A 12,279-nucleotide genomic window follows, 5' to 3' on the forward strand; every position below is an offset into this window, starting at 1 on the left:
ATTGAGTACCATGTTCCAGGCACTTTTCTAAGTTACTGATTTACTCTTCACAGTGACCCTTTGTGATGGGTAGTCTTATTATCACTATTACATTGACTCAATGGACATGAGTTTGAGGAAACTCCAGGAGATAGTGAAGGATAGGGAAGCCTGCAGCATGCAGTCCATGGGGTCGCAAGGAGTTGGACACGACTTAGTGACTGGACAAGAGCAACAATAGGAGGAGGCTGAGGCACAGAGAGGCAAAGTCACTTTGCAAGATAACACAGGGAATCTGGAATTGAAATTCAGTTTGACTCTAGAGCCTCTGCTCTGAATCACTCTACTAGATCTCGATCCCTAATGTGAGGTGTCTGTGACCCTGTACTGGTGTGCACATACTTGGATTACAGCTCTGCATATTTCAACATGATTATCTAGACGATTATTTCCCCCACATCACTGTAAACTTTTGGAAGTCAAGAACTCAATCTTATGTGTCCTTACATGTCGAGTGCCTGGTAAGGTGACTGGCCCGTAGCTGCTGTTCACTAAGTGTTTGTGATTGCTGTTTGCTGTTGAACTGCTTTGTCATCAGTCAAATTTCCTCCCAGACTGCCAGAGAACTGGTCCAAATTGCCTTTCTCTGAAAACTGAAAATGACACAATAGATTTTGAAAGTGATTTATAGAAAATCGTGTATTTCATACAGTTGGAAGGGATACAATGATAGGAATTTTTCAAATTTCCTCTCCAGCACTTGTCTTTGATACATCAAACAATCCGCAAATCATGACCAAGAGCCTCTTGTGCAGCAAAAAGAGGCCAACCACTTGGATTGGATTGGCCAAAAGTTTGTTTGGGGTTTTTCCATCTAATTCTGTAAGATGTTAGGGAAAGACACAATGAACTTTTTGGCCAACCCAATACTAGAAGTGGAAAACTAATTACTTTGTGCTCTGATGGCAGTGTTTTATTTTTCTCAGATGCAGTCTTGTTTTTGTGTCTTTGAGCCAATATGATCAATGAATATGGAAAGAAGTAAAGATAAAATAAAAATTTTACCTGACAGCCTTTTCTGGAAGCTTCAATGACTCTGGGAGAGTTTATTGATTCTTAGAGAAAAATTACCATTCTCTTTTAAAGAAGGGTGAAACAAAGGAGGATTTAGTGAATAAAAGGATTTAGAGCAATTAGCATAGCTTTTTAAAAATCCAGGATTATCTCTATTGATTAGACTGCCTTAGAATTGTTGACAGCAATGGAAATTACATATGTGAACTTGACAGGAGTTAGGTGTGTGAACCAAGACTCACCTTTTTGAAGAAAAAAGTCCAGGGTTGAGAGAATTCAGTCATGAAAGTGAAGCCAGAGTTTCTGAAGGTTTCAAAGTAGAGTGGGAAATAATGTTATCTTTTCTTTATAAAGGTTAGGTACTCAGGCATGCACTGAGATTTTTGAGACCAAGTACAAAGTACCTGGTTAAAACACTAATCAAAACAGAAAGAGAAACTAGAGGCAATATTTATTCAATCTCTTAGATCTATGAAAGGGAACAGGAAAGGTAAGTCTCATTCTTCTTGAAGTTCAGAGTTCATTAGTGGGTTATTTTCTTTCAGCAAATGTATGAATATTTTTATTTGGTGGTGGTACATTTTAGGCAGATTCCTTGTCCTACCTAAACGAAAAAACTGAATACAATAGGATTCAAATATTTCAGCCCAGTTCATCATCAACAACAAAATACAGGTAACATTTTCTTTCTTAGTGTTGACTTCTCACCAGTTCTATATGAATCTACTCAATGAAAAAAGTGATTTTTGAATGGCCAAGTGATTTGTTTGGTCAAATACTGCCTGGGTTTTAGAGAATTAAAATGTACATTTCCTTATCACAATACATATTCTTTATATGAGCAACAGAATGGTTTGTAACCCAAATGTGGGGAATGCAACTGAAGAAAAGTAAATCTCAAGATTGAAGCAGGAATAAATATAATGATGAAAAACATAATTGAGGCAAGAAAGCATAGAGCTCAGTATTTTGTTAGATAGCATAATTAAAAAATTATTTATATAAAGAGAAAGATGAAAGGTGGTGCTTTGGTGGTTCTTTTTGTGGTGTTATAGCATAGGATGAATGGTATGCAGTTAAGGCCCATATAAAGTCACATTCTAATGAACAGGAAGGGTTGGCTTTCAGTGCAGGCCTGCATTCCCAGTGTAAGTCAGGCATCATTTCTTCAAAACACACACACTCATCTCTTCCATTGCACACCCACACCTGTTTGCTGTATATGCATTCATTTATTCGTGAATATGTATTAAATCTGGATAGTATGTTTGGTCAAGGGCACAGTAACTTCTCTTAGCACCAAACTTGTCACTCTCACCATCTTTCCTTTTGGAGTGGAAGTCACCATCTGTTTTGCTTTTAAACTTGGGCCCAAAGAACAGGCTTCCATCCCCTGAAAGCTGCCCTCTGGAGAATCCCACTTGGGTCCTCTTTTGGTCACAGCACTCACCAGAAGGTGAGGAGTCCATGGGACCAAGGAGATCCACCCACCGAGAAGCTCAGTCTCTTGAAAGCTTGTGTCCATTGAGAGCCCATTCCCCTAGCCTTCTAGACAAAACTCTGAATCAGGGCCAATTTCATAGGCCTGCCTCCTGTGCAGTCATACAAGGCCCTGTGCTCAGAGAGGTCCACCCTACACAGGGAGCTATATTCAGTATCCTGTGACAAACCATAATGGAAAAGAATGTGAAAAAGGATGTGTGTATGTACACACACACACGTATAACTGAATCACTTTGTTTACACAACATTGTAAATCAACTATACTTGAAAATACATTTTATTATTTTTAAAAACTATTTATTTGGCTGCATCAGGTCTTAGCTGGGGCATGCAGAATCTTCGCTGCCTTGTGTGGGATCTTTGAGTTTTAGCATGCAGGATCTTTAGTTACAGCCTATGAACTTTTCATTGATACATGTGAGATTAGTTCCCTGATGAGGGATCATACCCAGGCCCCCTGCATTGGGAGCATGGAGTCTTAGCTACTGGACCAAGCAAGTCCTTAAATTTTAAAAAATATAAATAATAAAGGTCCACCCATGATTTAGTGCTCTGCTGTTACTGTCTTGAAATTCTTAGTAATTTGATTTTCGACCTTGTGTTTGGTGGAGGAAGTCTGGTGGGACAGTGGATGGGCACATGGGCAGAGGAGATAGGCTGTATTTCCCATATGATCTGTCTCTACTGCTCAGTGCCACCACTCTAGCAAGTAACATTTGCACTGCCCCATGAACACAGAATTCTGGTGGTACTACGTGCATGGGGGTTTAGTGGGGCTCAAAGCAACTATGGGGTGAGTGTTTTACATCTTTGACTAAGGAAGAAAGGGCACAAACATCCTGGAGAGACCAGGCTCCCCATTCAAACTAGATCTACTTGAGAAAAGAAGGAGCATCTAAGAAAGCACGAGTGACCAAGGAACCCTATGGAACCCATATCCTTTCCTACTCATTTATTTTCCTGTATTAATAAACTACTGTTGCTGAAAATGAAGACATAGATGGAAAGGGAAAAACATGTCATTCCTACTCCTTTCTTTTCTACCTGAAGGTAGAGGGTACTGGTAGAAGGTGTGTGTATGTCAAGAAGCAAAATAGAGCTTTTTTAATGTGCTGCTGAAAAAGTAAAAGTCACATTTGGTACAAAAAAAAAAAGAAGCAAAATAGAAATGTTTGAGTTAATTTGGCACAGGCTTTCCATTGTTCTGGTAAGAATGAAATACAAATGTATATATACTGGTTATAAAATAGGACTTACATGATTTTGGTGATTCTTCATAGGAGTTAAAAGCTTTTGTATTTGCATTTCAAACTGGCCTTGCACAATATAAAGATGGATAGTAAAACTAATGCTAAGAATTGTAAATTTTAATTTTTCTTTACTTAGAATGATGTTAAATAGCAAGTAAAGAACACCGTGGTGCATTGAGAGAGACCATGGAAAAAAGGAACAAGCTTTATATTTTAGGACCCTTAGCACTTTTTTCCTGCTTTGTGTGGCTTTTCATTTCGCACTGGGCCACATGTATGGTGTAGCCAGTCCTGCTCAGGCTACCCCTTGCCTAAAGTGTTCTTACCCTTCTTCCAGACCTTTTCCTCAGATGCATCTTCTTGCGGGCAGCCTGCCTCATTTCTCTGTGCACCCCTAGGTGAGGGGAGCCCGAGAGGTAGCCGTTGGCACCGCTCTGGAAAGAGCTGGAAATTGAAGGCAGGGACACACACTGTAGGCTGCTATGTTTGGGTTGTTTGTTACATGGCAAGAGAAAACAAGAACACAGACATTGTCTTCTTTTCTGTTTCCTTCACTAAATTCTGAGTGCATGTGGTCCCTTGTTTCCCATTATGTTTCCACCTCCTAGCGCAGAGCGGGATTCAGACTAGATACTCAATAAGTACTTGATAAATTAGTGAATGAATGAATAAACAAACGTGAACAGGAAAGTCCCTGCCTTCAATCGTGTAACATCTACAGTGGGCAAACCATGAGGTTAAATTAGATTGTAGGTACTTTTTTTAAAAAATGAATGACTGAATAAAGATAAGGGGCTGTAGGCTCATAGAAAAGGGGCCCTCGACTCAGCTTTGTTAGTATCTAGGTCAGCAGTCTTCAGCGTTAGGTGAACATGAGAATTATGTAGGATTTTTTTTTATTATTGGAGGATAATAGCTTTACAGTGATATGGCGGTCTCTGCCATACATCAGTGAGAATCAGTAATAATATTATATATATATATATATATACACACACACATGCACACACACACATATCCCCTCCCTCTTGAGCCAAGCTGAGTAATTACAATTTAATTGGTCAGTGCTGGATCAATTAAAATCAGACTTCCTGGGCATGGCACCCAGATAGCAATACTTTTCTAAAGCTCTGCAATTGATTCCAAGATGAAGCCCAAGCTGAGGACCACAGGTCTAGACTGGGTTATGAAAGATGTGCAGAATCGAGGCAAAAGGTGGTAGGGGCAGCCAGGGTGGGACGATGACATAGCAAGAGAAGAGAAAGTGGACCAGATGGTAAGGAACTTCACATTCCTTGGGTGTCATTTGTCTCACCTGTAAAATAGGGCTAAGAATATTGAGTTCATGGGGTTGTTGTAAGGATTAAAAAGTTGATGCCTGTGAAGTGCCCAGTTCATAAGAGATGTCCAATAATACAGAATTTAGAGGTTTCATGTGTGCAGTGCTTGAGGATTTGTGTTTTCTGTGAATGTTGTTTGGAGTGTGGAGAATCTACCCACACTTCTGAGCATTTCTCCAAGAGGCCAAGGGCATGCTGAAGGGCTCCTTGCAAGTCGTGTCTGGAAGCAGAAGCCAAAGCTTTCTCCCAAGGCTCAACAGGTCCCTAGCCTCTTCGTGTTTCCTGGTGGCGAGATTCCTTATAAATAATTAGTTTCTGCTCTATTCTTAACATTTTTCTCTTTGTTAACCTGATTTTCAACTTAGCTCCTCTGCCTTGGCTCAGTGCATTCCATCTGTGTTCTTTAAATAAAATTAAAAAAACAAGGAAAGGGATTTCCATCAGCATCTCTCAACAGCCTGAATGACTGTGGCATGTTTCATTTTGGTTTGGGGGTCCAGGGATGGGATGTGGGGGGTTCAGAGGGTCATGCAGTTGAGTCTGTATAAACAGGATGAAGTGCATGGATCCCAGGCAACAATTTGTGCTAAATCCTTTGATCCAAACTTTCTAGGGTTCAGCTGAGTGAGTTGGGCCAGCCCAAATCTAAAGGATTGAGATGCATGCAGATTCCCTGGTAGGCCAAGATGGTGCCTGTTTTTGTTCAGTCACTAGTCATATTCGATTCTTTGTGACCCCATAGACTGCAGCACCCCAGGCTCCTCTGTCCTCCACTATCCCACATAGTGGGATATGTCCATTCATGTCCATTGAGTCAGGGATGTTATTAACCATCTCATTCTCTTCTGCCCCCTTCTCTTTCTGCCCTCAATCTTTCTCAGCATCAGGGTCTTTTCCAGTGAGTTGGCTCTTCACATCAAGTGGACAAAGTTTATTGGAGTTTCAGCTGCAGCATCAGTCCTTCAATGGATATTCAGGGTTGATTTCCTTTAGGATTGACTGCTTTGATCTCCTTGCAGTCCAAGTGACTCTCAAGAGTCTTCTCCAGCACCACAATTTGAAAGCATCAGTTCTTTGGTGCTCAGCCTTCTTTATGGTCCAACTCTCACATCCATACATGACTACTGGAAAAACCATAGCCTTGACTAGATGGACCTTTGTTGGCCAAGTGATGTCTCTGCTTTTTAATATGCTGTCTAGGTTTGCCATAGCTTTCCTTCAAGTGTCTTTTAATTTCATGGCTGCAGTCACTGTCTATGGTGATTTTGGAGCCATACAAAAGAAAATCTGTCACTACTTCTACTTTTTCTGCTTCTATTTGCCATTAAGTGATGGGACCACATGCCATGATCTTAGATTTTTAAATGTTGAATTTCAAGCCAGTTTTTTTTCACTCTCCTCTTTCACTCTCATCAAGAGGCTCTTTAGTTCCTCTTCACTTTCTGCCATTAGAGTGGTATTATCTCCATATCTGAGGTTGTTGATATTTCTCCCAGCAATCTTGTCTTTTAATTTCATGGCTGCAGTCACCATCTGCAGTGATTTTGGAGCCCCCAAAAATAAAGTCTGACACTGTTTCCACATCTATTTCCCATGAAGTGATGGGACCAGATGCCATGATCTTCATTTTCTGAATGTTGAGCTTTAAGCCAACTTTTTCACTCTCCTCTTTCACTTTCATCAAGAGGCTTTTTAGTTCCTTTTCACTTTCTGCCATAAGGGTGGTGTCATCTGCATATCTGAGGTTATTGATATTTCTCCTGGCAATCTTGATTCCAGCTTGTACTTCTTCCAGTCCAGCGTTTCTCATGATGTACTCTGCATATAAGTTAAATAAGCAAGGTGACAATATACAGCCTTGTCATACTCCTTTCCCAATTTGGAACCAGTCTGTTGTTCCATGTCTGGTTCTAACTGTTACTTCTTGACTCACATACAGGTTTCTCAGGAGACAGGTAAGGTCATCTGGTATTCCCATCTCATTAAGAATTTTCCAGTTTGTTATGATCAACACAGTCAAAGGCTTTACCGTAGTCAGTGAAGCAGAGGTGTATGTTTTTTGAAGTCACTTCCTTTCTCCATGATCCAACAAATGTTGGCAGTTCAGTCTCTGGTTCCTCTGCCTTTTCTAAACCCAGCTGTACATCTGGAAGTTCTTGGCTCATGTACTGCTGAAATCTAGCTTGAAGGATTTTGAGCATAACCTTGCTCGTGTGTGAAATGAGCACAGTATGGTAGTTTGAACATTTTTTGGCATTGCCCTTTCTTGGAATAGGAATTAAAACTGACCTTTTCCAATCCTATGGCCACTACTGAGTTTTCCACATTTGCTGACATATTGAGTGCAGCACTTTAACAGCACCATCTTTTAGGATTTTTAACTAGCTTAGCTGAAATTCCATCACCTCCACTAGCTTTGTTCATAGGAATACTTCCTAAGGCCCACTTGACTACACACTCCAAGATTTCTGGCTCTAGGTGAGTGATCACATCATTGTGGTTATTTGAATCATTAGGATCTTTCTTGTACAGTTCTTTTGTATATTCTTGCCATCTCTTCTTAATCTCTTCTGCTTCTGTTAGGACCTTACTGTTTCATGCCCATCTTTGCATGAAATGTTCCCTTGATATCTCCAGTTTTCTTTAAGAGATCTCTAGTCTTTCCCATTCTGTTGTTTTTCTCTATTTCTTTGCATTGTTCACTTAAGAATGCTTTCTTATCTCTCCTTGCTATTCTCTGGAACTCTGCATTCAGTTAAGTATATCTTTCCCTTTCTCCCTTGTCTTTTGCTTCTCTTCTGTCCTCAGCTATTTGGAAAGCTTCCTCAGACAACTACTTTGCCTTCTTGTATTTCTTTCTCTTTGGGATAGTTTTGGTCACTGCCTCCTGTACAGTGTTATGAACTTCTGTCCATAGTTCTTCACACACTCTGTCTACCAGATCTAATCCCTTGAATCTATTGGTCACCTCCATGGTATAATCATAGGGGATTTGATTTAGGTCATACCTGAATGGCCCAGTGGTTTCCCCTACTTTCTTCAATATAAGCCTGAATTTTGCAATAAGGAGCTGATGATCTGAGCCACAGTCAGCTCCAGGTCTTGTTTTTACTGACTGTATAGAGCTTCTCCATCTTTGACTGCAAGGAACGTTATCAGTCTGATTTTGGTATTGGCCATCTGGTGATGTCCATGTGTAGAGTCGTCTCTTGTGTTGTTGGAAAAGGGTGTTTGCTGTGACCAGTGTATTCTCCAGACAAAACTCTGTTAGTCTTTGCCTTGCTTCATTTTGTAGTCTAAGACCAAACTTGCCTGTTATTCCAGGTATGTCTTGGCTTCCTACTTTTGCATTCCAAACCCCTATGATGAAAAGGACATCTGTTTTTGGTGTTAGTACTAGAAGATGTTGTAGGTCTTTGTAGAACCTGTCAAGTCCAGGTTCTTCAGAATGAGTGGTTGGGCCATACACTTCAATTACTGTGATGTTGAATGGTTTGCCTTGAAAAAAACCTAGATCACTCTGTCATTTTTGAGATTATATTCAAGTATTGCATTTCAGACTCTTTTGTTGACTTTGAGGACTACTCCATTTCTTCTAAGGAATTCTTGCCTACAGTAGTAGATATAATAGTCATCTGAATTAAATTTGCCCCATTCCTGTTCATTTTAGTTCACTGATTTCCTAAAATGTCAATGTTCAATTTTGCCATCTCGTGCTTGACCATGTCCAATTTACCTTGATTCATGGACTTAACATTCCAGGTTCCTATGCAATACTGTTCTTTATAGCATCAGATTTTTCTTTCATCACCAGACACATCTACAAGTGAGTGTCATTTCCACTTAGGCCCAGCCACTCCATTCTTTCTGAAACTGTTAGTAATTGTCCTCCACTCTTCCCTAGTAATAAATTGGACACCTTTTGACCTGGGGAGCTCATCTTCTAGTGTCATATCTTTTTGCATTTTCATACTGCTCATGGGGTTTTCAAGGCAAAAGAATACTGGAGTAATTTGCTATTCTCTCCTCCAGTGGACCACATTTTGTCAGAACTCTTGACTTTGACCCATCTGTTTTGGGTGGCCCTGCGTGGAATGGCTCATAGCTTCATTGAGTTACACAAGCCCCTTCGCCACAACAAGGCTGTGATCCATGAAGCGGGGAAGATGGTCCCTGTGCTGTGTGCTTAGTCGCTCAGTTTTGTCCGACTCTTTGTGACCCAATGGACTGTAGCCCGCCAGGCTCCTCTGTCTTTGGGGATTCTCCAGGCAAGAATACTGGAGTGAGTTGCCATGCCCTCCTCTAGGGGATCTTCCCAACCCAGGGATCGAACCCAGGTCTCCCACATTGCAGACGGATTCTTTGTCATCTGAACTGGAGACAGTTTGGGCAGTGCTTCTTAAGCTATCTGTGGTCAATTATCAGATATTAAAAAAATTTCAGCCAGTAGCCTATCGATACTTTTGAAAAATTACAATAGAACTAAAATACTATGAAAATAAAGACATAAAATCCAAGCTTGTTTTATTAGATTCAAGAGCCATCAATTATGTTTCAATAAATAGAATCAAAGCAAATATAAAGATCAAAAGAATTACAGAAACCACACACATTTATGAAAGTATGCACATAGGTGATTGATATAATTAATATAATTGCTATTATGTCTGTTTGTAATTCCACAAAAAAACCCAAAGTTGAGTGAAGTAATTCCTCATATTAAATGCCTATGTACATTTTTAAATGAACATTATGTGTATATCAATATTTGAATTTTCAGTGTTACAAATGAGTTTTCACTTCTTGCTTGTTAAGTAATCTAGAGACCACTACTCATGGGGCATGATGCATCTCTAAAATGTTTATGTTTTGTTTTAATAACACTCATAGTAAAGAAACCAGTCTTATGTACAAGTGGTGATGAAAGTAGAACAACTTATTTTAAGGCAGTTTCAGCAAGCTCAGGATATTATAATCCAAAGTGAACTAAGTAATGCTGTATTTGGGCTTCCCTGGTGCCACAAACAGTAAAGAATCTGCCTGTGATGCAGGAGACCCAGGTTTGATCCCTGGGTTGGGAATATCTGCTGGAGAAGGAAATGTCAACCCACTCCAATATTCTTGCTTGGAAAATCCCCTGGACAGAGGAGACTGGCGGGCTATAGTCCGTGTGGTCACAAAGAGTCTGATATGACTGAGGGACTAACAATACTGTATTTACAGAATGTGTCTTCAATCTATCCTCAGCACCTAGTTCTAATAATTAATCTTATAAACTACAATTGAATTCAGATTCTCTTTTTATGAAAGAGAGATTAAAGATTTATTAATTTCTTGTGTGTGAAATTGTCTGAAGGAAAATAAAATCCAAAATGTTCTATCAGATTGATAAGGTATTCAGAGAAAACTTTTTGCAGAATTGTAATATTAAGAGCCTTGCCTAAGTCAATGATAATTGTTAAATTATGGAATATGTCATAAAAATATGTAAAACCTTTGTTCTTCCAAGGTTCTAACTTTCCTTTCAGTTTTCAGAGCTTGTCTGTCACTGAAAACCACATGGTACTGTGTCCTTGCATGGGGTAAATACAGAACTTTGATTACAAATATACTGAAAATATAACACAAAAATATCAAACTGTCTAATTTGTATCTTTAAAAAGTTGATTTAAACTGATTTCTTTTTAATTTTTTTTAAGATTATTATTTTTTGGCCATGCCATTCAGCATGTGGGATTGCAGGCACACCCTCTGCAATGGAAGCATGGAGTCCTAACCACTGGACCTCCAGGGAAGGTCCCCAAACTGCTTTCTTTTCTTGCAGAAACACTGAGAATTTATTCTGTAGTTCAGACATTCTCAGTAGAACTTTCTTCTTGATTATCATCATACCCAGCATGCAATAATCATTATTTACATTCAACTTATATGGTATCACAAAATATAGAGCATAATCTGAAATGTAATACATTAGCTTTTAGTAATTCTCAGATTTTACATCAGTAAGCAGACTGTTGAGTGCCACTGACATTTTCATGGCAGTGTTTTCTTGATGAAAGTAAACACGTTGATTTATGTTCTGGGGACATCCTAATCTGAGTAACTACTCAGAAAATTTTCTTATAATTGCAGCTGAGCCATCATAGTGTTACTTCTATTGGAAACCTAAACTTTCAGCCACATTGGTTGACAGTGTTTTATCACTTGAAACATTTGTCTATGTAGTTTTATACAGTGCAGGGCTAGTCTTATTTTTAGTAGTGATGTTAAAAAAAATTCTTCCTTAGTATTTCCTTTATATTGAAATTGTATAAGTGTAAAAAAAAACCTGCTATTTTAACTGTTTGTTAGTACTGTCAAGTTGCATTGAAGAACATTTTGCAAGCTTTATGTTTTCTATGAGTTGAAAGAAAGTGAAACTGTTAGTCACTCAGTCGTGTCCAACTCTTTGTGACCCCAGGGACTGTAGCCTATCAGGCTTCTCTGTCCATGGAATTTTCCAGGCAAGAATTCTGGAGTGGGTTGCTATTTCTGTGAATTGGTCCTTAGCATACCAGCCCATTCCTATCTTTGCTGTCTAGTTGCTAATCATGTCTGACTCTTTTGCGATCCCATGGTCTGTAGCCTGCCAGGCTCCTCCATCCATAGAATTTTCAGACGAGAATACTAGAGTATGTTGCTATTTTCTCCTCCAGGGGATCTTCCCAACCTGGGGATCGAATCCACATCTCCTGCTTTGGCAGGCAGATTCTTTACCACTGAGCTATCTGGGAAGCCTATTCCTGTCTTTGGAAAGTGATACTTGAACTACCTTCTTTACCACTAACTCCATCCAGCATTCCAAGCAAAACCTTTATTGTGTCTCACTAATGCCTTGGCAGTAGTCAGTGAATTTTCATTCTTAACAAACTTAAGGGATATTCTATAATAAGAAACTTGCATGGCACTAACGTTTCAGTTCAGTCACTCAGTCATGTCCAACTCTTTGCAACCCCATGGACTGCAGCATGCCAGGCTTCCCTGTCCATCACCAGCTCCAAAATTACAACTTGCTGCTGAACAACCATCAACAGGAGAATGTTGGGTCCAACCAAAGAAAGATAACCCACATCTAAGAGCAAAGGAGAAGCCCC

The sequence above is a fragment of the Oryx dammah genome, unplaced genomic scaffold, assembly GCF_014754425.2.
Source record: "Oryx dammah isolate SB20612 unplaced genomic scaffold, SCBI_Odam_1.1 HiC_scaffold_23, whole genome shotgun sequence".
Taxonomy (NCBI): domain Eukaryota; kingdom Metazoa; phylum Chordata; class Mammalia; order Artiodactyla; family Bovidae; genus Oryx; species Oryx dammah.